Source organism: Adiantum capillus-veneris, chromosome 13 (assembly GCF_014529385.1).
Source record: "Adiantum capillus-veneris isolate H3 chromosome 13, ASM1452938v2, whole genome shotgun sequence".
In the NCBI taxonomy this organism is placed as follows: Eukaryota; Viridiplantae; Streptophyta; class Polypodiopsida; order Polypodiales; family Pteridaceae; genus Adiantum; species Adiantum capillus-veneris.
In genome coordinates this window covers 135,601,553-135,627,924 of record NC_140943.1, presented here as the reverse complement: position 1 = coordinate 135,627,924, position 26,372 = coordinate 135,601,553, and positions in this window count along the sequence as shown.

Here is a 26,372-nt window from a genome sequence, read left to right as displayed (position 1 = left end):
TGATTGTTGAAAACTTCATCAACGTCCGGCTCTGCAAGTAGTGGGGGGAATGCCATAGGTGTGTCTACATCCAAAGCAGTAGACGAGGGGGGAGGAGAGGGAGTAATGAAATGTTGTCCTATGGAATCAACCTCATACAAATCTTAGGGTTGTAATACTATGTCTGGGTATAAAATAAAATGAAGTAAAGTAAAAAGACTTCAAACAAATCATCCTCAGCGTTGTCAGAGATGCAGCGGTGGTGTCGCAAAAGCTAGCGTAGCGGTCGCGAAAGAGCTTCGTCAATGTCGGAGGAGGTTGCAAAGGGAAGAGTTGGCTGGGATTTTCCGGTAGGATAGCGCTCCTCTCGGGCCTGGGGTTGAAAGGGAAAACGCAGGGTATACAGAGCCGAGCCAAGGGCTGGCCTTGAGCAGAGCAAGAGGGAAAACGAGCACCGAGGGTTGGTAGCGTAGGCAGCCACCTTCTGCACGGTGTGGGCTCCTTCTAAATGGAAGGTGTGTGTGTGTAATGAATAAGGAAGAGAAGAGACAGAGAAGGCAGCAGTAAGGTCTCCATGCAGTAGTGGACGCCCTGCAGCTAGAGTAGGTGGTTGGGGAGGGTGCGCGGTGCCATCATGCCGAAACAGGTGGGAGATTGGTGGTTTGTGACTTCTACATGATGCAAATAATGCATGATGAAAATAGTGGCAGCGAATTGAGAGCCGGCTAGGCTACAGTCAGTTCGAAGGGAGTATGACATGAGTGCCCGCATTTTCAGCGCCAAGATCACAGGGCATGGGGGGTTGGGATGGATAGTGGCGGCTGTGTTGTGCGCCACAAACAACTGCTGGTCTGTGGAGTGGCGACTGAGGGGGGGAGAGAGAAAGAGAGAAAGAGGGTGCCATGCATGGCAAGCGGGTTGTTGAAAATGAGAGAGAGAGAGAGAGAGAGAGAGAGAGAGAGAGAGAGAGAGAGATTAAGAGATATGCCTGTGTGTGGTGGATGCTATGCAATGGTTGGGAAAGGGGGCGGGTCTGGCTACTTCATGCAGTTATCAACGCCAATGTTTGGCTGACGACTGGACTGGTGGTTACCCGTCTACCATACAAATGCAAGAGAGAGAGGGAGAGTGATTTATATCTGCCCATAGTAGCATGCAAAATTGACAAGGGTGAGGAGAGTTGGCTGGTTGGCCAAATTCGACTGTAGGTCGTGCATGGTCAAGAGGAGCACCAGTTGCATGCGAAAGCAATAGTGAGAGAGAGGTCAAAGAGCGTGAGCAGCTATGGTGGTTGAAGTCATGTGCAAATGCAAGCGGTGCAGAATAGATGTCGCAAAAAGGGGTGTTAGTGAGAATCAACGACCAAGGGCGGCTCACTCACTGTGTGTGTGTGTGTGTGTGTGTGCATGGTGGGCGCTAGAGCTAGGTAGGAAGTGTGTGCCGGCGAGCGACTGAAGACAGGGAGAGAGTTTCGTAGGTGAGCTGGGTGGTCTCCTGTGCCTGCAGTGTAAAAAAAAATAAAAAATATTGAGACAATAGCTGGTTTGCATGCTCCTAACGAGGGGTAGGGAAAAAAAGCGCTCGTACAAGCTGCGTTTGAGTGCTCTGTAATCAGAGCCGCAACAACTGAGGGTGAGGGCATGTGTGTGGAGACACCATAATCTGCATCGGCATGCACTCATGGATGGCGTGTTGCCATGCACCAATGGTTGATCCTTATAAAGATCCGTTTGTGTTCGAAGCTTCCACTCAAACATGATAATAGTTGTTAGTGTGGCCATTTCTGTTGATGGCACTGCAAAGTAACATGCGAGTCAAGTAGGTTGCACTCAAGCCAGCACTGGTGGTAGTTTCCTTTGCCTACTTCCGTGGATGGTGAAATCAACCTTCCATGCTATCCGCTCCTGCAAACTCGACGCTTGGTGCCCGTTGTGATGGCGGCTCCGCCTCTTTTGGAAACTCGCCGGGGTCTCTTGGGATTGTGATACTAATGAGAAAAATTTGCTCGGATGCTTCACCCCTCCAACTCCTGAGATTGTTCCTAGAGTATTAAAATTTATCTGCAACTACTCTTCTTCTCCGTCTTCTATACAAATCGTATGATGATATCTATCATGCTTATTAATATTAAAATATATATATGTATATATACACACACACGTTAATATCATTTCTACTATCTTATTCAGATCTTTCACTAATTATAAATTAATGAATGATTAGCGTCAAATTTGCATGAAAAAGATAACATAAAACAAGGACATAGAATTGTCAATTTTGAAAATCAAAAGAAAACAAGAACACTTAGCTTTTGGTTATTCAAATCTGCAATCTCTGGAGCGTAGCCTCGGCTCTGATACCACTGCTACAGACGGGAGCGTAGAGAGCCCTGCAAAATACTCAAAATAGCGCATAGCAAGTCATAAAAAAATAAATCTACGTACCTGTTGACTCGCAAAAATCCATAATCGAGCACAATGCGAACTAGCAACCACATAGACGCATACTTGCGAGATACACGAACAGAGGGAGACAAAGTGCGAGAGACAGCAATAGGGCGCGTGCAGGCGCACCTCCTAGAGCGAAGTGCTACGCGAGCATGGTGAGAGAGGAGGAACGGAGAGAAGAGAAGAAGACACAAGCACTGGGTGCAATCTCCCCCCGTGCAAGAGTGACCATTTCCCTCTTGCACGTATTTCATTTATAGATTTCTTCAATGGTCAATGTGAGTACAAACTGGCCGGCCGGTCATAAATGGCCAAAGCTCATAAAAGAGCACTTGAATAATAAAATGTACATGATATACATATCCATTCGCATAGGCCAAGCTGGGTCTAGTCTTTTCCACCTGTCAGCTGCAATAAATAATAAAATATCAATTCTATAACACCTATAGCGACGCTTATAGCGATGCCGTGCTTTTTCATGTTTGAGCATCGCATTACGAGCGTCGCTACTATTAAGCACCTCTTGTAGTGATTACTTCGAGAGTCAAAGCTTATTGCAGATACTATTCAAAAATTTGGTATGGAGTCCGCACATTCAACCAACACACCTTGTCTTGTGAGCTCTACGAAGAACACTTCTGACAATGGCGGCCAACTTGTCACAAATCAACCTTATGCTAACTTGATTGGATATCTTCAGTTTGTCGGCATGAATACCCGTCCTAATATTCTGTTTGTTGCTAATTATCTTGGACAACATCTTGCACGTCCTTCTCTTAAGCATTGGTCTGTAGCAAAGCGTGTATTGAAATAGTTGAAAGGCACTACATGTTTTGGTTTGGTCTATCATCGACAACTCACATCGGGTTCCATGCAATCTCTTTCTCTTTTGGGTTACACATATGCAGACTGGGCGAGCTCACATTTATCTATGCGATCTACTAGTGGAAATTACTTCTTTATAAATGGTTGTCATGTTTCTTGGACCAACAAGAAACAACGCTGTGTTGTAGTTTCTACAATCGAGTTAGAATATGTCGCAGCATCACTTGCAGCTCGTGAGCTGATCTGGCTTCCACAAATGCTGGTTGATACTGGTCACTCTCCTCTTTCTAGCACACCCTTGCGGTGTGACAACCAAAGTGCTATTAGTCTTGCAAAAGACTACGTTCAAAGCACATTGTTGTCCATTATCATTATCTTAGGTATGAAGTACACAAAGGAACCATTATGGTTGAACACTGCCCCAAGTGACCAAATGATTGTAGACAGTCTTACCAAAGGTCTCAATGAGACACGTTTCATCCTCTTGCGCTGGGAGCTTGGATCTGCTTCGGCCTCAGTCTTTCTAGATTGGCTTCTCTGCTATTGTGTAGCTTTGTACATATGCCATTTTAATCCTATAGGTACCATGCACTACGTACAATCCACATTTGCACATTGTGATCTCTGAGTCACTTGTATATTTGTACATAGATACACAATTCACTTTTACATCATCATCGCTAGTTCATATTTTCACATTGTATAGGGGCTGGGTTTTTCCCTTGAACTCCCCAAGAGGTTTTTTCATCCAAAGCTAGAGACATTTGTTTGAGTGGGGTTGTTGGGCTATATATGGCTCACTCTACTCAACTTGGTCTCACCTACATATTTATATCTTGTCCTCAATATGAATCAGTCTTTGGGAGCGTACATGGTGTGTCTCTTGTCATGTCTCTCTCTCTCTCTCTCTCTCTCTCTCTATCTCTCTCTCTCTCTCTCTCTCTCTCTCTCTCTCTCTCTTTATCTCTACATCTCAACAAGTCTCGGAGTCTCTTGTCTTACAGTCAGATAGTATAGTCATAGCCCTCAATCGAAGAGTCCAAAGTCGTCTACACATTGATGTAATGAAAAAAAAATTTAGAGTTATGGAAGTCATTTCTGTAACAACATTTCCAAAGTGAAGAGGTTTAGGAAAATTTACTATTATCTCTTATTTTACATACAATATCTTCAGGCACTCGCAAGGGTTCTTCTTCTTCAACAAGGTCCACAACCATTGTGGAAAATGATCCAAAATCTCCTAACTGTGGAGATAGCAACACAACCACCCAACCAACGACATCGGAAACCATGATCATGGCATACTTGGTATCATTGCAAGAGACCGTAAACAAACAAGGCGAAGACTTACGAGCACTTGCAATGGAGAATGGCACACTGAAGGTACTTGTGGTTGAGAATGAGAATCTCAAGCGGACACTTGAGATGCAACAACACGTTTGATGCAACTTGAAGAGGAAGTGAAGGAATGTAAATGCTCTCTTGTGGAATTGAATGCTTTGAAGGAGCGGATTGAGTAAAGTAGAGCATGACCATGTATTGAAAGAGGAGAAATTTGACACCATGAGCGGAAATGTGTGCGACATGAAAAATGTATGCACAAACAAGTCTTGGGTTGATGTATGTGGTAGCAATGTGGTTTCTAATTCCTCACTCATGCAAGATATGGCTCAAACAAAGAATGTTGAGAATGTGGATGTGGAGGAGTTGAAGGAATGGGAGCGACGTTCCAAGAACATTGTTATTCGTAGAATTCCCTAAGAGACACCTCCTTCTCTTTCCATTGTTATCGAAGATTTCTTCAAAACCCACTTTGGCATGTCCGGAGTTATGGTCTATGGAGAACATAGAGTGGGGAAGCAATGAGCTCCTCCCTCGGAAGAACGGCCAATTGTACGCACCATGCCAAATGATACCAAGAGAAAGATTATCCTTGATAATCTGAGTTGGATCTATTTGAGGGATACAAAATGTTTTGTATGTGAAGATCGCACTATTAAGCAACAAAATATGTGTCACAAGGCATGAGCAAAAGAATAAGAAAAACAAGGAGATCTCTCATGAAGAAAATGTACGCAAGGAGGAGGCAAATCCTTGGAGCAAATAGGGATGCTTCACCTATGAGACCAAGTTACAATTTGAAAATATGCTTTTGGAATTGTAATGGATACCCATGGAATGTGGGGGTTGACATTGATGAACTAACAAGTTACAAGCAAAGCCGATGTATTTTCTGTTGAAACTTGGGAGCATGATACACAAAGGATTAACGGCTTGGAGAATTACAACGTACATTCATTGATGTGGTCAAAGAATCTTAAGCAACAAAGAGGAAAAGGAGGGGTAGCATGCATGGTTAAGAAAGGATTGAAAGATTTTGTATCAATTGTGAAAGATGACAAGTACAAACGTTATGTATGGCTGAAAATTATGACACCAAAAAGAGCACCCATCTTTGTAGCCGGTTCCTACATTCCTCATCATGTTATTGTATTTGGGGATATAAATGCTCGCACAAAAACATTGCAATGTGATACTCAACAATTTGATATGCCATACATTTCAAGGGGGAAGTTCACTTGTATGATTATTCTTTAGTGGATGAGAAAGAGCCGAATCACTATGGAAAGTTACTTTTACACATGTGTAATAGCATGGGTATGCTTATTTCCAATGGTGTATCTTTGTGGAGTGAAACCAATGGATTTACATGTAGGAGACATAACACTACAAGAGGTACTTCACATTAGCGACCTCGCAGTGCGACACTTAAAAGTGAAAATTCACGGTGCCGCTATGGGTGTCGCTAGTTTATTTGTAACATAGAGACGCCCATAGCGACGCCAACATGGGTAAAAGATAAACCGAGAGCGCCCAAAAACTCAGATCTCTGATCTGAGTTTTTGGCGCTCAAGCAAGCAAAGAGGTAACCCGCGCTCTCCCTCTCTTTCTCTTTCTTCTACACACACACACACACACACACACACACGAGGAGAGGAAGGAGATCCAGGTATGCTCCTTCCCTCTCCTCTCTCTCATGTTCTCTTCCCCTCTTTCTCTCTCTCTCCCTCTCTCTCTCTCTCTCTCACACACACACACACACACACACATTGTGTGTTTGAGAGAAAAAGAAAGAGAGAGAGAGAGAGAGAGAGAGAGAGAGAGAGAGAGAGAGAGAGAGAGAGAGAGAGAGAGAGCAGTACATGCATAAACAAAACACACATACACACACACATGCATAAACAAATTATGCATACACACACACATTGAGAGACGAAAAGAGAGGGAGAGAGAGAGAGAGAGAGAGAGAGAGAGAGAGAGAGAGAGAGAGAGAAGAAGAAGAAAACAAAGAGAAAGAGAGAGAGAATAAAAAACCAAAGAGAGAAAGAGATTAGGTTAAAATTTAAATTAAAATAAGTTAGATAAAATTTAGATTTATGTTTATGTTGAGTTTAAGATTATGTTAGATTTAGATTTAGGTTTAATCAAGTTAGATTAGATTAGATTTAGGTTTACTTTGAGTTAGATTTACGTAGATTAGATTTAGGTTTATTTATGTTAGATTAGATTAAGTTTAGGTTTACGTTCGATGGACTAACGTTTTTTAGATTTAGGTTAGATTTTAGTGCATGTCAATGAAGGTGCGCTTTGCCCAAAAAGTAAACACTAGTTACACAACAATATGTATATTCCCATCAGAATTTGACACCTATTAACTCACACACTAACCATATTCAATTAGCCACGAATCACCACATATTCAATTAGGTTAGATTTTGGATTGAGTTTTTATATTAGAGTTTACCTTTGAGATTACGGTAAAAAAATTAGAGCTAGACGAACGGTGATCCCTCTCTTCCTCTCTATGGATGCGACCTTAAGCTGCAAAGCTTTCAATGGCATGATACTCAAATTGGAGGCCAACATGTAATGTGCTCAGTAATCCCTCGAACACAGATCTATTGTGAAAACATGTGAAGATGCTGTGAAATGCTACAGCTAGAGAAGAGGGAAAGGGGTTTTGTCCACTATATGCACTATCATGTAGACGTAGATATAGATTTCTTGTACCCACAAATATAGGCATTGACCAATAAAGACGAGATTATAACCCGGTGGTTCTGATCTCCGTGCACCTCTAGAACGAGGTGTGCGGGGATTGGACATGACTAGAGAAAGTGAGGTAGTTTATAGTGTGAACAAAGAGAGAGAGAGAGAGAGAGAGAGAGAGAGAGAGAGAGAGAGAGAGAGAGAGAGAGAGAGAGATAAAAGACGGAGGATGCCAATAGAAGATTAAATTTATGTCAAGGTTATAAGGTTTTCACCCTCATTATGAGGAGTGATGAGGATGTGGGGCCGTCCAACCGAAACACTATCTCTCAGTGAGGATCTTATGTCCTTGTAATCAATGCAAACATGCTGTACGACGGACATAATTTTTATAAGCATTGACGCAAGCAATTAGAGCTATCGCTGAATAGGTACAACAAGGGAGTCAAGACGAAAGGAATGGCGTCTCAAAGGAATCAGACCGGCCGAGACGAAGCTTCAAGTACATCCACATAAATTATAAGAGAGAAAATTTGGATCTATCTGATTGGCCACTACAAAGGACTGCCATGCTATGATGATGTCAATCGGAATTTGTACATCAATACAAAGAAAGATACAGAGGAAACTGGGACATCTCAATATGTGGAAGTTGAAACAGCCAAGAATGTACTACACCCACATCTAGATTTCATGGAAGACTGTTTGGGATCAATTTACATGAGGCACGGAAAATACCTCGACAATGAGATAGAAATGTTGTACAAAGATCAACTTACAGATATCTACACATATCCTCCAAGTAGTTTTCTCACTACAACAAAAAAAGCTGTTATCGATGTATATAGCGACGCTTAACGTCGCTATACGCATCGCTATATGCATCTCTATGAAACTGTTGCGAAGAGCGTCAATATACGCGTGGAAAGGGTTTATTGGCGACGCAGATAGCGACGCGTATATCGATGACCATAACATAAAAAAAAATTCTTGGGCAGAGGGCAGGTAGCCTGGCCTGTGCCCAGTGAAAAGATGGACACAGCCACCACAGCCAGACTTCCTGCCCTCTGCCCAAGAAAGCGAGCAGCACCAAAATCAACCGTGCTCCTGCAGAAATTTCGGCAGAGTTCCCTTCGTTCTTAGATAAACTTTTCAAAAGAAAAAAAATCATGTATACGTCTCCTATATGCTATCCATGTAGGATCTCACATGAGATTTAAGACCAATGACCATAACGAACCATAAACATAACTTAAAAGCATAACCATAACGAACCATAACCATGACTTAAAGGCATAACCATAACTTAAAAGCATAACCATAACTTAAAACCATAACCACTTTGATCATAACCAGAAAAAATTTTAACAATAACCATAAACATAACCAGACAGTTAAACATAACCATAAACAAAACCTGAACCATAACTATGTCTATACAAGAATATGAGAAATAACCATGTCTATACAATGACAATGACAATAACCATAACCATAAGGAAAACAATAACTGTCTGAACAATAATCATAAGCATATATATATGTCTATACAAAAGGAGATATAGAAGCGTGTCTCTTTCTTAGAAAGCATATATATGAAATCCGGTCCATTGATGACTAGGCATCACAACCTGCACATAGGACAACTCACAAAATTAGTATTGATATTACTTCACATATACTTACTTAATTAAATCAACTCACACATATTAACATCTCACCTCAAGCGATCAGCGAGACTGTAAGGCCTCCGAGTCTACAGGCTCTCTTGAAGCATCAAGATCATCCAATACTTCATAGATACCTCTGCGATATCCATGTGACTCCTCCTGACATGTCGGGCTCGATGCATCGCAAGATTCTGCGTTTTTACAAAAAATCAAAGTAATAAGAATACATGATTCATCGCGTTTTAAAAAACTCCATAGTTAAGATTGGATTAGAAACTCACAAACTCATAGCCAAAGGTGTCGAAGCCTCGGTTGCCAAGATGAGATGTCCCCCTCGTCATCTGTCGTATCTGTGCGGTGTCACGCTGCTGTCTGAACCGTGTGGCCGCCGTTGTTTTCTCATCCTCTCTGATCTGCTGCCACGTCTCGCGTGGGATGCCTGAAGGCTTCGGCAAGCCGGTCCTGAAAGCCTTCTCAGCTGCATCTCATCGATGTTTCACGGTATCCCGTGCAACACCCTTGATCCACCTCCTCGAAACAACATCAGAACTTGGAGCAGACTGGTACTCTCTCAGGATGGTCTCCACTATGTAAGTGACTTTGTCCTTTTCCTGCTCACCCCAAGACGTCAGAATGCTGGTCAAAAACTGTAGCTCTGCGAGCTGGCGAATCCGCTGTCTCATCTGAGTCCTGACTCTATCCATGTAAGCAGAACCATTTTCCCGTACAATATAGAGCTTGGAGACACTAGGATCGTGTGCCCCCCAAGGTGTTTGAGGTGTGCCAAGCGGTGTGTTAAGAGGTGTGACTGGGTAGGACGGGGGTCATGAACGAGGAGGGGTCAAAGCATATGTGGACCCTCCTCCACAACAACCACCACCTCCACTTGACGATTTCCGAGATCGGCGAGTGCGCCTATGTTGTGAAGATGAGGACGTACCCGCCTCTGCCCCACCCCTAGGTGTCGAAGCGGCCGTGATGGGAGAAGCAGACATCGTACCCATAGGCGTCCTCCCCCCCCCCCCCTAGGTGTTCCCCCCCCCATAGAAGCCCGGAGGCGTAGTACCCGTGCCTCTGTCTACCTAGTACTGAGAAGCCTCTGCCATTTGAGCAGGCATCATCCGTGTAACGAAGCCCATGAATGCATCTGCACTCATAGAAGCGGGATCTAGAAACTATTCTGCCATACTAAAGTCGTGCACAAAGAAAGTAAAATAAAGCGTGAGAACACAATTGTTTAAATTAACTTTAAGCTTAATTTTAAATCAACGTCTTCACACAAACACTTACAGGCCTAGGCCTCGACGAGTGAGGCATCATCGATAAGACCTTACACCGTATCATCGTCTATCGCTAATTGCAAACATAACTCTGCCCCAACTCGTTCTGGCAGATTGTCTTCATCCATTGCATCTTCATCTACAAGTGTCAATTCTGGTTCATCTACGTCATCCCTCGTATATCTGTCAGCTTCCTCTGCCATACCTTCGTCCATCTCATCTAATGTCACAGTAGTATGGACATCGTCTGACTTACTTTCCTCCAGGAGATCTTGCCCTTCAAATACATGTTTATTTCTTGGAGCAACCTGAACCATAAACCACCATTGTCTCTCTCGAGGGTCCGGTACAAAGACCACTTGCTCGCAATGTTCGGGGAGAGCAAATGTGTCGCTTGCATCTGTCTAAACCTTTGTAGAATCTATTTGCACAAGTTTGTTTCCATCTTTGCGTACCGTTGCATTGCGACCAGAAGTAATCACCTTGAACCACTTCACATCCAACAAAAACATCTCAAATCGCCTGAAGCATCTCAAAAACATCTCAAACAGTAATCTAGGTTGCTAGTGCTCTCATTCGTGTCTCTGGCACTGGCCCTGCTCTTTTGCATGAAACTAACCATTACCCCAGTGTCAAACGTGTTTCTTCTACTGTCAATTTTTTGTGTTCTGAAATGCTTTCCATGTGACCACAGTGCCATGTATGTATGATACTTCGAGTCACACCCAATAGCCAGCTCTTCCTCTTCTAGAGATATGGGTTCTCCGATATGTCGAGCTTCTCTCACTGTCTTGTCCAACCATGCCATTGTAGGGAATTCAAGTAGAGGAGCGAGATAGTCTTGCAAGGGTAAACCTCTAGTCGTTCGGCTTCACCTGAAATCCTGTCGCTCCCTATTGCGTCTCTCTTTCTCTTCTTCATACCTTTCAAGCCATTTTTGAATCGGCACTGAATTAGTATACAGAACTTCATGATCTTTTCTCGCATGGCGTCGTTCATTTTCTTCGGCACCCCTTGCCCTTGCGGCTCCTCCCCACTAGTCTTGCATCCTCCTCATCGCTCCACAGTCAAGGCATTTCTGGGTCAGAAATGGATAGAAATTTAGTCGTCAATACAAGAGACTCTTGCACCAGCCATCCTTCTGCCATGCTCCCCTCTGGACGCGCTTTTTGGCGAACAAAACCCTTAAGTGTTTTCATGAACCGCTCTAGAAAGAACATCCAACGGCTGTGGACTGTACCTGCCACCACTGCAACCTCATCTACTACATGGACGAGCAAGTGCATTTGGATAGTTAGGTAGCTCGTGGGTAGATACTTCTCAATCATGCAAACTGACTCAATGGAGTTAGCCCTTGCAACTGCAATAGATTCCTCTCGTATCTCCTTGGAAGAGATCCACCACAATGGATTCCACCGTATCTAGTTGGAAGAGATGCCAAATACTGCATTGGTGAAAGGCCACAGCTCTGGCATCTTTCCAACTGACTGCAAATCATCTCGTGAAGCTCGATTGTCTTTCATTCCCATGATTGTCTTCCAGAGGAGCTCTCCCACATTCTTGAATATATGCATTGGATCCAACAAATGGTTAATTAGTAGATCACCCCAGTACGGCAACGTATGGAGAATGGACAAACGTTTCATTCCTGGAGCAGGTTACCCCTCATGTTGCTCCCATCGGCGACGCCACTCTTGTACATACATAGGACGACGACCAAGCTGACCTTCGCACAAGTGATGGCCATTTGGAAGATAACAGTGGTGGCCTTGATAAATTGTCTTTCGAAGAGAGGCAGAATAGTGCACATCCAAAGACTGTCCGCAAATTGGACATGCATTGTATCCCGAAGTTGTTAGCCTGCATATACTGAAGCATGAATCAGGCCAAGGCAAAGTGCTTGCGAATAGCAAGAATTTTGTAAATCAAGAACCATTACCAGAAGCTTCTCCGTATCCTGGCCAATCATGCATACTCCACATAAGAAGTCCATGGATCCTTGCATGTTGTTGTCCTACTGGTTCAACCGCATCTTCTATGTCGATCCCATGCCATAACTCCTGGAGCTCGTCAACTAGTGGAGCTAGATAAACATCCATGTTTTTTGCCTTGAACTTACCAGGTACAATCAAGCTTAATATCAAATGACCCTTCTTGATGGCAAGCCACGGCGGGAGGTTCTCAAGCCAAATGGATTGACTCCATCCATTGCCATGCCCAAATGCAAATTGCGTGGTTCACTCTTAAAATGTGGCCAGGTATCTTCAATGTGCCTCCAAGCCTTTGAATCAGCAGGCACCCTAAATGTTGCGTAAGTGGATCTATTTGTAGAATTCCACCGCATCAACTTTGCAATGGAACCACAACGAAACATGATTTTTATCCTACGAATAATAGGGAAATGCCGCAACACTTTAGCTGGCACTGTCTTGCCACCTGCATCTTGTTTGTAGCGCATTGCTCCGCACTTAGGACACGACAAACAATCTGCGAATTCATTGCTAAAAAGAATGCAATCATTTGGACATGCATGAATCTTGTCGTAGTCCAAACCAACTGAGGTCAATAGTTGCTTTGCCTTTGGCATGGAGGGGGGCATTTAATTGCCAGCCAGGAGAAGTTGCTCCCGCACGTCACCGCTGCAATCGAAAAATCTCTTTTCTAAATTACGTACCTAAACAAAGCAGTGATGCTTGCATCTAACCACCTATACACTGGCTGAAGATTCAAAAACACCAGACAAGTACGAAGCGTCGATATTTTGGCGCCTTCATAAATTGGTTGACGTGCCAACTTCCTCAACATGTCTTCAGGAGATAGGCGCACGGCTTCTGGTGCTTCTTCGTTAGCGTTCTCCTCGCTTGTCTGGAAGAAGGCATCCAGCATCTTCTCCATGCCGTCCTCTTCTGTCTCTAAGTCCTTTTCTTCTTCCATCCTTGGCTCTATATTGGTCGGACCTTCATGCATAATCCTTTTCCTCTCTCTCTCTCTCTCAAATGTAGGTGCTATGTCGTGAAAATCAATGCCTGTTCCGTAGGAGTCGTATCATAGATTCTGTACGGTTTCTTTAGCAAACTATCCGTACTTGTGCACATGCTCATTACATATCCTACACTTGCGTAGGATTTGATACTTGCAGAGCGTGCACGAGTATGCAATATTTTCCTCCATGTTAGTTGATGACATTGCCATCTACAATGATTATGAATGTTGTCTTAATATATATACTTCTCACAATGTAAACTACCTCGCATTCTCTAGTCTTGCCCAATCTCCGTACACCTCAGTCCAGAGGTGTATGGAGATCAGGACCACCGGATCAAAATCTCGTCTTTATTGGTCAAATCCTATATGGGTAGACACATACGTGCACTCCCAAGTGTACATGGCAATGCATGTAGCGGGCAAAACCCCTTTGCCTCTTTTAGTTCCATAGTTTCTTCAACATCCAACGTCTATCTCACTTTCTCTCTCTCTCGATCTCGCTCTCGCTATCTCTCTTTCTCTCTCTATTTTCCTATTTCCCTATCTCTCTCTCTCTCTGTCTCACTCTCCACTTCTCTCTCTCTCTCTTTCTACTCTCTCTCTCTCTCTCTCTATATATATATATATATATATATATATAGATATCACTGATCTCTTTCTCTCTCTCTCTCTCTATTCCCTATCTCTCTCTCTCTCTCTCTCTCTCTCTCTCTCTCTCTCTCTCTCTCCTCTCTCTCTCTCTCTCTCTCTATTCCCTATCTTTTTCTCTCTCCCTATTTCCCTATCTCTCTCTCTGTCTCGCTCTTCACTTCCCTATCTCTCTTTGCGTTTCCGAAGTTCGTTTGCGTTTTTTCATAGAAAAACGTAATCATATCTTATCAATCCCTTGTGTATTTGGCATTTCTTCTGTCCATTTGACCTACGGCTTGCCATACACGCTCTTGACATTGCTTTAGGATTACCTAATGGACTACGGATGGTTTCGTAGGCATAGAAGTCATTTCCGAAATCCGTTTGCGTTTTTCCATAGAAAACAGCAACGGGATTTGACCTACGGCTTGTGTATTTGGCGTTAATTCAAACCCATTGACCTATGGCTTGTCATACACGCTCTTGACATTGCTTTAAGACTACTTAATGGACTACAGATGGTTTCGGTAGGCATAGAATCCATTTCCGAAGATCGTTTGCGTTTTTCCATAGAAAAACGCAACCAGATTTGACCTACGGCTTGTGTATTTGGCGTTTCTTCTATCCGTTTGACCTACGGCTTGCCATATGTGCTCTTGACATTGCTTTAAGACTACCTAATGGACTACCAATGGTTTCGGTAGACATAGAAGTCACTTCCGAAATCCGTTTGCGTTTTTTCGTAGAAAAACGCAACCGAATTTGACCTACGGCTTGTGTATTTGGCATTAATTCAAACCCATTGACCTACGGCGTGCCATACATGGTCTTGACATTGCTTTAAGACTAATTAATGAACTACGGATGGTTTCGGTAAGCATAAAAGCCATTTCGGAAGTCCGTTTGCGTTTTTCCGTAGAAAAACGCAACCGGATTTGACTTACGGCTTGTGTATTTCGTTTTTCTTCTATCCGTTTGACCTACGTCTTGCCATACGTGCTCTTTACATTGCCTAAAGACTACCTAATCGTCTACGGATGGTTTCAGTAGGCATAGAAGTCATTTACGAAGTCTGTTTGCGTTTTTCCGTAGAAAAACGTAACCGAATTTGACCTACGGCTTGTGTGTTTGACGTTTCTTCTGTCCGTTTAACCTACGGCTTGCCATACACGATCTTGTCATAATAATAAATATCTAATTCTCCTAAATGATTTTCTCATATTAAACTGATCATTTAATGTGGGGAAGTGCTAGGGGAGAAAAAGCTAGAATATTGGTTAAGCTAGCAGACCGACCACAATAGGGATCCAAAGGGGGGGCCATCTGCAAAAGATCCATGTGCAACAATGGGCTAAAAAGACCCTAAGGTTCAGCCCATTAAGACTTCAAAAATGCTAAGGTTCCAAAATTCAAAGGTTGTGTCCAAAGGTCAACCCTAGGGGAAATTGGATGCTTTGTGTGTGACCAAAAAGTCTTTTCAAATCCCTACATAGGAGGGGGCGAGCCTTGGGAGTAGGGGATGAGAGAGAAATTCACACACACACACACAGAGGCTCCCTTTACACAAAGGGAATTAGGGACACATGTCAGCTCCCTAGGCCAGATGCCCACAAGGTGTACCCAATTCCTATTGGATGGCCTTGGAGGTGGACCAATGAGAATTAGGCTAGAGTAAATCTAGTTTAATTAATTTAAAAACACTTAATAAAAGAACCAATGAGACTTAAGTCCTCTAGAAGACTATTGGATAGTCAGCCAAGGGGTCCAATGAGCATTCAACAGCCCAATGGCTTGCCTGATTTCTATTGGCCAAGAGGCAAAGGGGTTCAATGAGGGTTTAATTGAATTATTAACTAACCTAAAGCTCTCACAAAAGTGGAAAGGGGGACACATGTCAGAAGGCTATCACTTATGCTGCTTAATAGTCATTGGCTTGACTTGGGGAGGGCCAATGAGGGTTGAGCAAGAGCAAATAGCAAGAGGGCTCACCCAAAAGAGAGAGGGGGCTGATTTTTGCAAGGCATTATCACACACACACTCACACAATCTCATGTGTGAAGAAAGAGAAGACTATCTCTTCCCAAGCTTTAATGGAGAGCTCATCACCTACTCCAAGCTTGTGAGATAGAAGCCTACATCGACACACTCTTGGCATGTGGATGCAAATCCAACCAAGAGCCAAGCTTCAATGCATGCTCATATCCTCTACCAAGCTAATTACTAAGCTAAGCTATGCTAATATGAGTGATTATGTGAGGAGATGTACATATTTCTCGTAAGATACTCCTTCTTCCTCTCAATCTACTCTCATACCCTGCTAGCTATCACCATCTTTGAAGGTGTGTGATGTCTTGGGTCTGAGACTGGGGATATAAGTGTTTTTCTTAGTGCATGAAGCATTCATCTTCATTGCACTAGCTAGTCTTGAAGGAACACAAAGAATTGTATTGTACAATGTCTCTCTTGATGGGAGAAACCATAATACAAAGCCTTTTGGAGGGGGGACGGGCTCCATGCAAATCCGGTCCTCAACTGTTGTCAATAGCTTAATTTCTCTCTCTTTTGAAAGTATTGTTCATGCTATCTAACTAGGTGTTATGCTTTTTGTTGCTCTCTCCACCCAAGCACTCTTGTAATTCTCATTAGGAATCTATTCTAATGAAATGCCCACTATGTTCATGCTAATTTCCGCTACACACAAGTTATTAGGCCATTAAAAGTTACATTGGTCTCAGAGCACAAGGTTTCTCTTTTCTTGCTCAACAAGGGAGGTCCTCAAGCTAGCTATAAATGGTTGGTATTATTTAGAATTTTCAGCCTTGCAGTGCGCTTGCCTTCGTGTAGTTAATGGGGCATCACCGTCGAGAGCTATGGTCTTAATGGTGGAGTCCTACGTGGCTTGCCTATGGCTTAACAACTATTGAGCTATTAGAAGCTTGAAAAGAGTCGGTGCTATTTTGGTGTAGAAAGACCCTCTCTTCTATTCCTTGCAATTAATGGTATTCGAGTCGCGGTTACAGTAGCTTGGGTTCTTTTTCTAAAGGGGTAAAGAGGAGTAGCAACTAGGGCTTGAAGTGCCAAAGTACACCTAAAAAGTTTACACCTAAAAGTTGTTAGAATGGCTGACAATAGTAAAGAGAGTGAAATTAATGTTGATAACTTTGATTTTGCTAATGAGCAAGCTACTAATGATGCTCTGATGCTTGTTAACTATCTTGTTTCTAGGCTTCAACAAGCCATGGGCAATCCATCTCTCCAAAGTGAAGTGCAACGGCAAATCCTTGCTCACGGGATTCTCCAAGCTCATCACCATGACGAGAGAACACCTAGGAAGCCTCCTTGTGAGACTCCCAAAAGAGGTCTCTCTCTGATTCGGGAAGAAGAAGAGAATCCATATGAAGGGCTCAAGAATTTACTTCTTGATGATGCATCTCCTTCCCAAAGGAGAACTCAAGAGCCTCCACTGAAGGAACGAGAAAGAATTGAGCGTCCCGCCACCTCGGCGGAGATGGCTCCACGAAGACGGCTAGCTAAATGCTCTCCATCACCACCAAAGCGGAGAAGACCATCACACTCTTCTCCAAGCCACAATTCAAAGAGGGATGATAAAAAGCAAGAGAAGAAAAAGGCGAGAAAGAGGACATCCTCTTCTCCATCTTCTTCCTCTTATGAAAGTGATGGTGAAGACAACGAAGATCAAGACAAGGAAAAGGCGAGAAAGAGGTCACCCTCTTCTCCACCTTCTTCAAATTCTTCACATTCTGAAGAAAGGGATGGTGCAACCTTTGAACCATCAAAAAGAAGAGGCCATAGGAAATCCTATGCCGCATGGAAGAGGTCGTCCAAGCTGAAGAAATTCAAAGAGGGAGGGAAGATCATCTCTTTACTTACCTATGATGGTACCTTTGGTGCTATGGACAAAATCTTGGCCTTTATTCAACAGTTCGATGAGGCGTTTGGAGATGAGGGCTTCACGGAGTCCTCTAAGCTACGCCATGTAGCTATGCACTTTCAAAAGTCCGCCAGGCAATGGTGGTCTAGCCTACAAGCCAACGGTGAAGCTCCACGAACATGGAAAGCTTTAAGAGCTTCCATTATGAAGCATTTTTTGGCCACCGATGCCAAAGACAAAGTACTCACCGAATGGCAAAGCTTAAAGCTCTCTCCCTATGAATCCATCCACAAATATGTAGACAAGTTTTGGGACCTACAACTCAAAGGCACTGTCTTCAAAAATTTGGATTTTGGAGAGCAAAAGCAACAATTTTTTGCGGGCTTAACCGAAGAAATGGTGGAGTATGTCAACTCCCAAAGGCCACGTACCGTATCGGAGGTAATACACCATACTATGGTGGCCTCTCGAATCAATTTCCAAACGGGGGCTAAAACAAATAATAAGCCCACGGAAAACAAGGGTTCCAATGAGCCTAAGGGGAAGGAAAATGTCCAAAAGTCTCCTAAGGGCAACTCCAACAAAGCTAAAGAGATGGGAGTTTACAAAGGTAAGAACAAACTCTCTCCTGAAGAGCTTGAGCGTCATTGCAAGGATAACCGGTGTATCAAGTGCGGAGAACAAGGGCATGCGTACCGCGCTTGTCCCCAAAAGAACAACCGCCAAGATCCTCCTAGAGCTTCCTTGGTTGAAATCCAAGAGGAGGAGACTCTCCAAACTCACCACAAAGGATCTCCTCTATGCCATACTTGGGGAAAGGTATGGGAAATGTCCTACCCACAGACAGTGCTTTCAAGGAGCAAGAAGCTTCAATCACTCCCTTAATTGGGAAATTGAGGCGTCATGTTCAAAGCTATGTGGACAAAGAGGACTTCTTTATCTCTCCTCTCAAGCATGAGGATGTAATCCTAGGGGCACCATGGTTTGACCGCCTACTGCCAATGTTAAATATCCTGAAAGGAGAATCTGCTTTAAGTTCAGGGAAAAAGACATGTATATAGATGCTAAGGAAATGGGTAACACTATCCCCATTGTACATACACCAACTTTCAACAAGTCAATAAAGAGCTCTATTTGCGTGTACATGATTTTTGTTAAAGATTCTCAAAATGAACCTAATGCTTTAGCAAAAGAAAATAAAAGCAACCAAAAGGAATTAGAGTTATCCAATTTTCTGAAGGGGTTTCAAGATGTTTTTATTGACGACATCCCTTGTGAGCTACCTCCTAAATGAGGTAATGATGACCATGCAATTGAACTTCTTCCAGGAAGTTCATCGCCTAAAAAACCTCCTTATAGAGTTTCTCAAGCTCAACAAGAGGAGATTATGCGACAAGTGCATGAGTTAGTTGAGAAGGGCATGGTTAGGCCTAGCTCATCTCCATTTTGCTCACCTGTGCTATTAGTGCAAAATAAAGAGGGCACATATCGCATGTGTGTCGACTACAGAGCACTAAATAGGATCACTATCAAGAATAGGTTTCCCGTTCCACGGGTAGAAGAACTATTTGATAAGCTAATGATAGCCGTTTTTCGGCTCTTTGTAATTGCCACAGTGAGTTACCTCACCCTACCAAAATCACCCAAACACTGTGGCTATCCCTACCATTTCACTGTACATAGGCGTGCGTGAGTCAGGGGACTTTTCCCATATCTTCTTAAAAAACCCTCAATTAGCTAGTCATTGGGCTAGTTGAGCCACAAAAATAAAAAAAATAAAAAATATTAGTATATTATGGCCCATGCGTATGTAAATATTTCTTTGTATATAGGGCCTAAATAAAAGATTTTTTCATAATTATTTTTGTATTTATTTAAATATTTCTACCTAGGTGTGTGTTATTTATGCTCTGTACATTGCCTCACCATTACCACAATTTTTTCTTACCATTTTTCATACTCTTTATTCCATATAGAAATATTTTCATGTAAGCTTCTCTTATATTTGGTGTAATTCCACCCCAACAAAAATCCAAAAAAACTAGTTTTATTTATGTGTATATTTTTTCACTATTGTGATTTTTTCCTTCCTACATCTATTTTATTTTTTTTTCTAAAAAATCAAAACACCAAAAATATTTATCTTTTTATGGTAGCCTCATAATGAGAGAGATTTCTTTTGACCCCTTTATATTTTTTCCACTTATATTATTTATATTTGACATGTATATATTTTTTAGACCCCTCAATATTTGATTTTCTTAGTTGTACTATTCACTTATATCATAATCTCAACAATGTCTTCAATTATAGACCTACCAAATAAGGTCAAGGGTAGGTGGCATGCATACATGCACTATGGAGGGCACACTCTTGGAGGTATTCAAAAGAATCATCCAAAGAAGGACCCCACAAGGACCTTGTGCAGTGGAAAAAAACGGACGGTTTTGCTGAATTTTTAAAGTTCACTTGCTCTCCGAATCTGAAAAGGTGATACAAACAAAAATTGTAGCTCGTGCGCTGAAATTTTGCCTCAATTTTTTTCATTTTTGTTTAAGCTACGAGTTGTGAGCTATGATTTTATTAGTGGACCCCAATTTTCCCATGCTATGCAGCCACACTCTCTCTTCCACTTTATCATTTTCCTCTTTCACACACACTTCTCCACTCATCATCCCCGCCTCTCTCACCACTCCTTTCTGCACCCTACTCACCTTCTCCTCAACCTTGAAGAATAAGAGAAACCATGGTGAACTCATACCTCCCACACACAATTCCATTCCAAAATTGACCACCTAGTCTCATTTTTCCTCCTCCAATTTACCCATATCTATCAAAACAACCCAAAATTCAGCCTCTTCTCTTAAAAGACAGCATCATGTGGTGATTACTCAGCTTCAATTACCTTGTCTCTCATTTTCCTCCTCCAATTTACCCATATCTATCAAAAAAACCACAAAATTCAGCCTCTTCTCTTAAAAGACAGCATCATGGTGGTTGATTACTCAGCTTCAATTACCTTGTCTCTCAAGGAAGGTCAAGAGTGGAGAAAAAATGTACCGTCAAAGTAGTGGACCGTCAACAAGCGTCAAAATTGGCCCTACTCAAGACACTTGGAGCATCAACCTTGTCAATTTACCATTATCTATCAAAAACACCAAAAATTCGTCTTCTTTAAAGACTGCATCAGTGGTTGATCCAGCTTGATTACTTGTCTCATTTTTCTCTCCAATTTACCCATATTCTTCAAAAAACCACAAAATTCAGCCTTTCTCTAAAAGACAGCATCATGGTGGTTGGATATCAGTTAATTACCTTGTCTCTCAAGGAAGGTCAAGAGTGGAGAAAAAATGTACCGTCAAAGCTATAGTGGGACCGTCAAAGCGTCAAAATTGGCCCTACTCAAGACACTTGGAGCATCAACCTTGTAAGAAATCCACCTTTTCTTACCTCTTAAGAGTTTTTTCTTCCTTATTTGTATCCTACATGGATACACCCATTGTAAATATACCAATTCCATTTGTAAATTAATACTAACTCTACTAACACTAACCCACTATGAAAAGTCACTATCACCTCCATTTCTCTCCTCTCTCTTTATTCACCAACTTCTTGATAATTCCAAGCAAAAGAAATTAGATAAATTGCTGCAAAATCTAACCAAACCTGGTTAGAGGAGTAAACCTAGCCTTCAAAATTGCTATAAAAGGAGGGTGTAGCTAGCACAAAAAGGGAGCATAAGCAAGAGCACTATGCTATAGCTTGGAAGCCAAGCTCAACCTTCTAGAAGGAGCTCTTGAGTGGAAGCTCATTGTCTTATGCATGTGCATGTGTTGTAATAGGGGATTAGCAAGGGAACTCTATTGCCATTGTAGAGAGAGAGTGATCATTCAATTGAGAGTAGGAAATCTATCATTTTCTACTAGTGTAAGCCCAACATTTGCTGAATCAAGGAGGGTGGATTTGGACTAAGCTTGGATACTTTGTCTCCTTCCAACGTGAAGAATGGCAAACAAATGATGCGTAAGTGTCTTGGTGTGTTTTTTGTTAAGTTCTTGATAGCTTGTCTCTGGGTTGTCATCAAATTAGCCATAAATCCCACATACTGTAAGAGGGCGACAGGGTGGAGAGGACTCCCCTGGCCTTAAGACAGTGATTGGGGGGCTTTTCTTGTGATGTGTTGTGGTGAAATTTACGCAAGCTATGTTGAACAAATACTAATCTCACTTTGATTGTCATGACAGATTTGTAAGAAGGTATTAAGCAACAAGCAACCCTCCCCTTTCTCTTCTTTCTTAATATATATAGTTGTGTTTGCTTGATCATTGCGATACGTTTCAAAGCAGCCGAGCACTCTCTCTCTCTCTCTCTTCTCTCTCTTTCTCTCTCTTCTTCTTCTCTCTCTCTCTCTACTCTCTCTCTCTCTCTCTTATCTCTCTCTCTCTGGCGTCCTAGTTCGATTCAAAACTAGGTGGTGCCCCGAAGTTGTGTGTAGGGTTAGGTGCGGGTTTGTGTGTGTGTTGTTGTTTTTTTCCAACCCCAACCATTGAGCAGCACGGGAGCCTTGAAGGGTGTCTGGAGGCACTCTTCTTGTTGCCCGCCCCGAACCGCTTCAAATTGGGTGCCCACGGAGGACAGGCTTGTGTATGTTTTGTGAAGGCTCAACCTTTAGCATAATCAAGTAGCTTGCATGAATCACGAGAATTTGTATGATCCCTTCATTCCATTGCAAGGCAAAAGGTACACATAATTGTTAGTACTAAGTTGCAATTTCAATGGTAATTCATAGAATTTTAGGTCCTCTTAGGTTGGCGAGATAAACGCTTCAGTAAATCCTTTTATTTTGCCTCTCATTAGGTACGACCTTAGTTGGACGTCTATATTTTTTGTGTTGTTTTAAGCATTAGGTCATGCATAGACCATGGATAATGGCCCAGGAATACAGGTTTTCCCTTTCATTTCACTCCACACATTAGAGTAAACATTGCAATTAGTAGAAAAATCCATTTTCAACAACGTATGGTATTCATGTTTGGTGCCAAAGAGTAGGAGAAATTCTCGCGCACCCAAACCCTGTCATTCTACCTCTTATTGATTATCATAGGTCATTTGATGTGAATATTTTTATTTTGTTGTAGAATAGATTGCAATTTAGAAAAGATTATTGTGTAAATCTTTTAAAGAAAGAAAAACAAAAAGCGTCACTTTGAAATCAATTCAATGGAGAGCCAACGCCAAATGTCTGGATATCCTCTTTTCTTTGGAGAGCCTGGAGAGGATGCAGAATTATTTCTAGCGAATTTCAAGATGTCTTGCCGTATCAAGAGGATAGTAACTGATCAAGAACGTGTAGAAATGTTTGAGGTGGTCCTTAGGAAAGATGCTAGCACTTGGTTTGACTCTTTGCCTGAGGAAGTTAAAGGGAATTACACAGAAGTTTGGAATCGTTTCAAGAAATACTTCTTTGATCCCAAAACACTCAAAAATTATGGCAAGACATTGTTTCTCATAAGCAAAAAGACTTAGATGACTACTACTTGTACAAGCAAGAGTTTCTACGTCTTTGGGCTCTATGGATACGAAATGTTGCTAACCCTGGTGATGGTGCAGAATTTTAAAGAAGGAGAGGTTCATAGCCGGACTCTTTCCTGACCTTAAGGTAAAAGTTGAGGCGGGTGCACCTGCTACCTTTGATGCAGCTGAAACTAGGGCTGCTGAGAAATATAGGAAACTCAAGTGCTTAAGGGGGGAGGTTCCAATAGAAGGTCTTAGACCCAAAGGTAAGTCACAAGCATCAACATCTAGGGAGCTTCCTGAGGTAACGGTGAAGTGATTGAGAAGTTAAATGAATCTTTAAGTAGCCTGTCAATTCACCTTGCACAAGCTGTAGGTCCAAAGGGACAAGCAAAGAAAGTCTGAAGAGAGAGATCACGAACTAGGAGAGTCTTGCAATGTTGGAATTTTGGAGAGTCTGGACATGGGATGTATAATTGTCCTTGGCCCCGTGGGAGAGCCAGGGAGACCTAACTTGAATTACCCAGTGATGAATGCAGGTGAAGGAACTGGTCAACAACCAAGGCTTCTACAAAGGCCAAATGGACCAAGACCACCTCCACAAGGGTAGAAGGAGTTCCATCTTTGCCAGACCCCAAATGTGCATGTGGTAGAGGTGACAAATTCAAATGAGGTTGACATGGAAGCAAATGGCATTAAGCGTGGCCGAGGAAAGGTAAGGAGAAAGAAGGAGTTAATCACCATGGACGAGAAAGAAGGCAAAGGAGACCAAGGAAGCTAAGAGGACTCGACGTCGTATCAACCTCCAAGACTTCCTCTTGGACATGGTATGGCTCCATACAACTGTTGGAAGACATGAGAGGTAAGGGTCCTGATATCTCATGGCCTCAATTTCTTGCATTATGTCCACAAGTTAGGAGGGATTAACAAGGGCAGTTAGCACTAGGAGAAAGGTAAAAGAGAGTGTGCCTGTTGTAAAAATTGCACAAGCTGAAATGAATGAGGATATTACACCTGTGCTAGATTGTTACATCAAAGGAAGATTGGTTAGAAAGGTTAGTGGATGGGGGTGCACAAATTTGCATCATGACAGAGGGACTCATGCAAAAACTAGGCATGCACATCCATGAGACACCTGAAATCAAAGTAAAGATGGCAAACAATAGCAAGGCTAGGTGCGTAGGCATTTGTAAAAATGTTTTTGTGGAGGCCTTTGGCATTAAGAAGGCAGTGGATTTTATGTCATGTCTACCAAAGGAAATGGTTACCCATTTATCCTAGGAAGACCATGGCTAATGAAAATGCGAGCTTTGCAGGATTGGGAGAGTGGAAATTAATTTGCAGGAATGACAATCATAAGAGGTTGTCTTTGACATGAAGGAGCAACGCCAAGAGGAGCTCCATGAAGAATCATCTCAAAGTGAGACGGAAGAAGGTTGGACCGATAACACTTCAGAAGAAGAAAGTAGCGGCAGCATTACTGAAGAGGAGTCTTCCATCGAAGTCATGGGGGTAAGGTTTAAGCCAAACAACCAAGAGACCTCTTGTCAAGGTTTGGAAGAGGTAGGTTCCCAAGAGAACCAAAAGTGGAAGATGAAGGAATGTTAGAAGGTATGTTATCTACAACACTTACAAAGGATGAAAGAGAGGAGTTCAAATGTGTGCTAAGGAAATTTCCTAGGCTTTTTGCTAAAGACTACACCGATGTGGTGGAGTAGATGTGTTCAACAAAATTGAGTTGAAGCCAGAGGCCACACCTAAGGCTCAGAAGCTACGAAGGCTAGGAGTCATCAAGGAGCAGGCTTTACTCAAGGAGGTAAGAAAGCTTCTAGCAGCAGGTTTCATTTATCAGTGGAGAATTCAGAGTGGGTCTCTCCCGTTGTTGTCACTCCTAAGAAAAACGGCAAGTGGAGGGTGTGTGTGGATTACCGTCCACTCAATGAGGCAACAAAAAGAGATCACTTTCCCCTCCCATTTCAGGATGAGATACTAAATGAGGTAGCTGGTCATGAGAAGTACACTTTGTGTGATGGCTACTCAGGTTACTTTCAAATAGGTATCGCATTGGAAGGATCAATTGAAAACAACCTTTATCACTCCTTGGGGTTGTTATGCTTTTAGAGTCATGCCATTTGGTCTGACAAATGCTCCTGCAACATTCCAACTTTCATGAACATGGTGTTTCAAGCATTCTTTGGAAAGTCAATTAGGGTGTTCATTGATGATTTCTGCATTTATAGCTCAAAATCATTGCATCTACAAAGGGTAGAAGAAGGTTTAAAGAAGCTCTACGACATGGGAGGTCAACTCAACCCCGACAAGTGCCACATAGGTGAGGATGAAGTGATCTTGCTTGGTCACAAGGTTTCCTATAAAGGCATTGAGGTGGATCCTTCAAAGGCAAAGGTCTTATTGAGCTCCCATCACCCAAGAGTCTTAAGGAGGTCATCTCATTCATTCAAAAGGTGAAGTATATGTCACGCTTCATTCACTTAGCCTCGGAGTTGCTTCATCCTTTGCAAAAGTTGACACAACAAGTAGAATTTGCATGGTCTGATGAGCTTGAAGAGTATTTTTGTAACATTAAAGTCATTTTGTCAGAGCTACCAACACTCATGCCTCCTTGTTGGGAGTACACATTCTTTGTTAGCTCTAGTGTTGAAGGGAAACAATTGGTGCTGTGTGCTACAACAAGATCCCCACAGTACAAGGATGCGACCCATCTACTTTGCTAGTAGGGTCATGAATGCTTTGGAGAGAGGACTACACAGAAGCAGAACTCATGATGCTTTCTCATGTTTGCGGTGAGAAAGTTTAGATCCTATGCTACCAAAACCTTTTGTTTCTCACTGCAGAAAATTTGTTCCCTTGGGTGTCATCTCAAATGAATCTTAGTACTAGGATCTCAAAGTGGATTATGGAGTTGCAAGAGTTTCAATACTCTTTCAAGGTAGAAGATAGTGTGCGTGCACAATTGGCAGGGATTCTCACTTATAGGGTGCATGAGAAGGAGATTAAGGTGCCTCAAGTAAAGACCCTACCATTGCCACCACCAAAAAGTATTCCAATGCTTTTACCTTGTTCTTTGATGGAGCTTTTC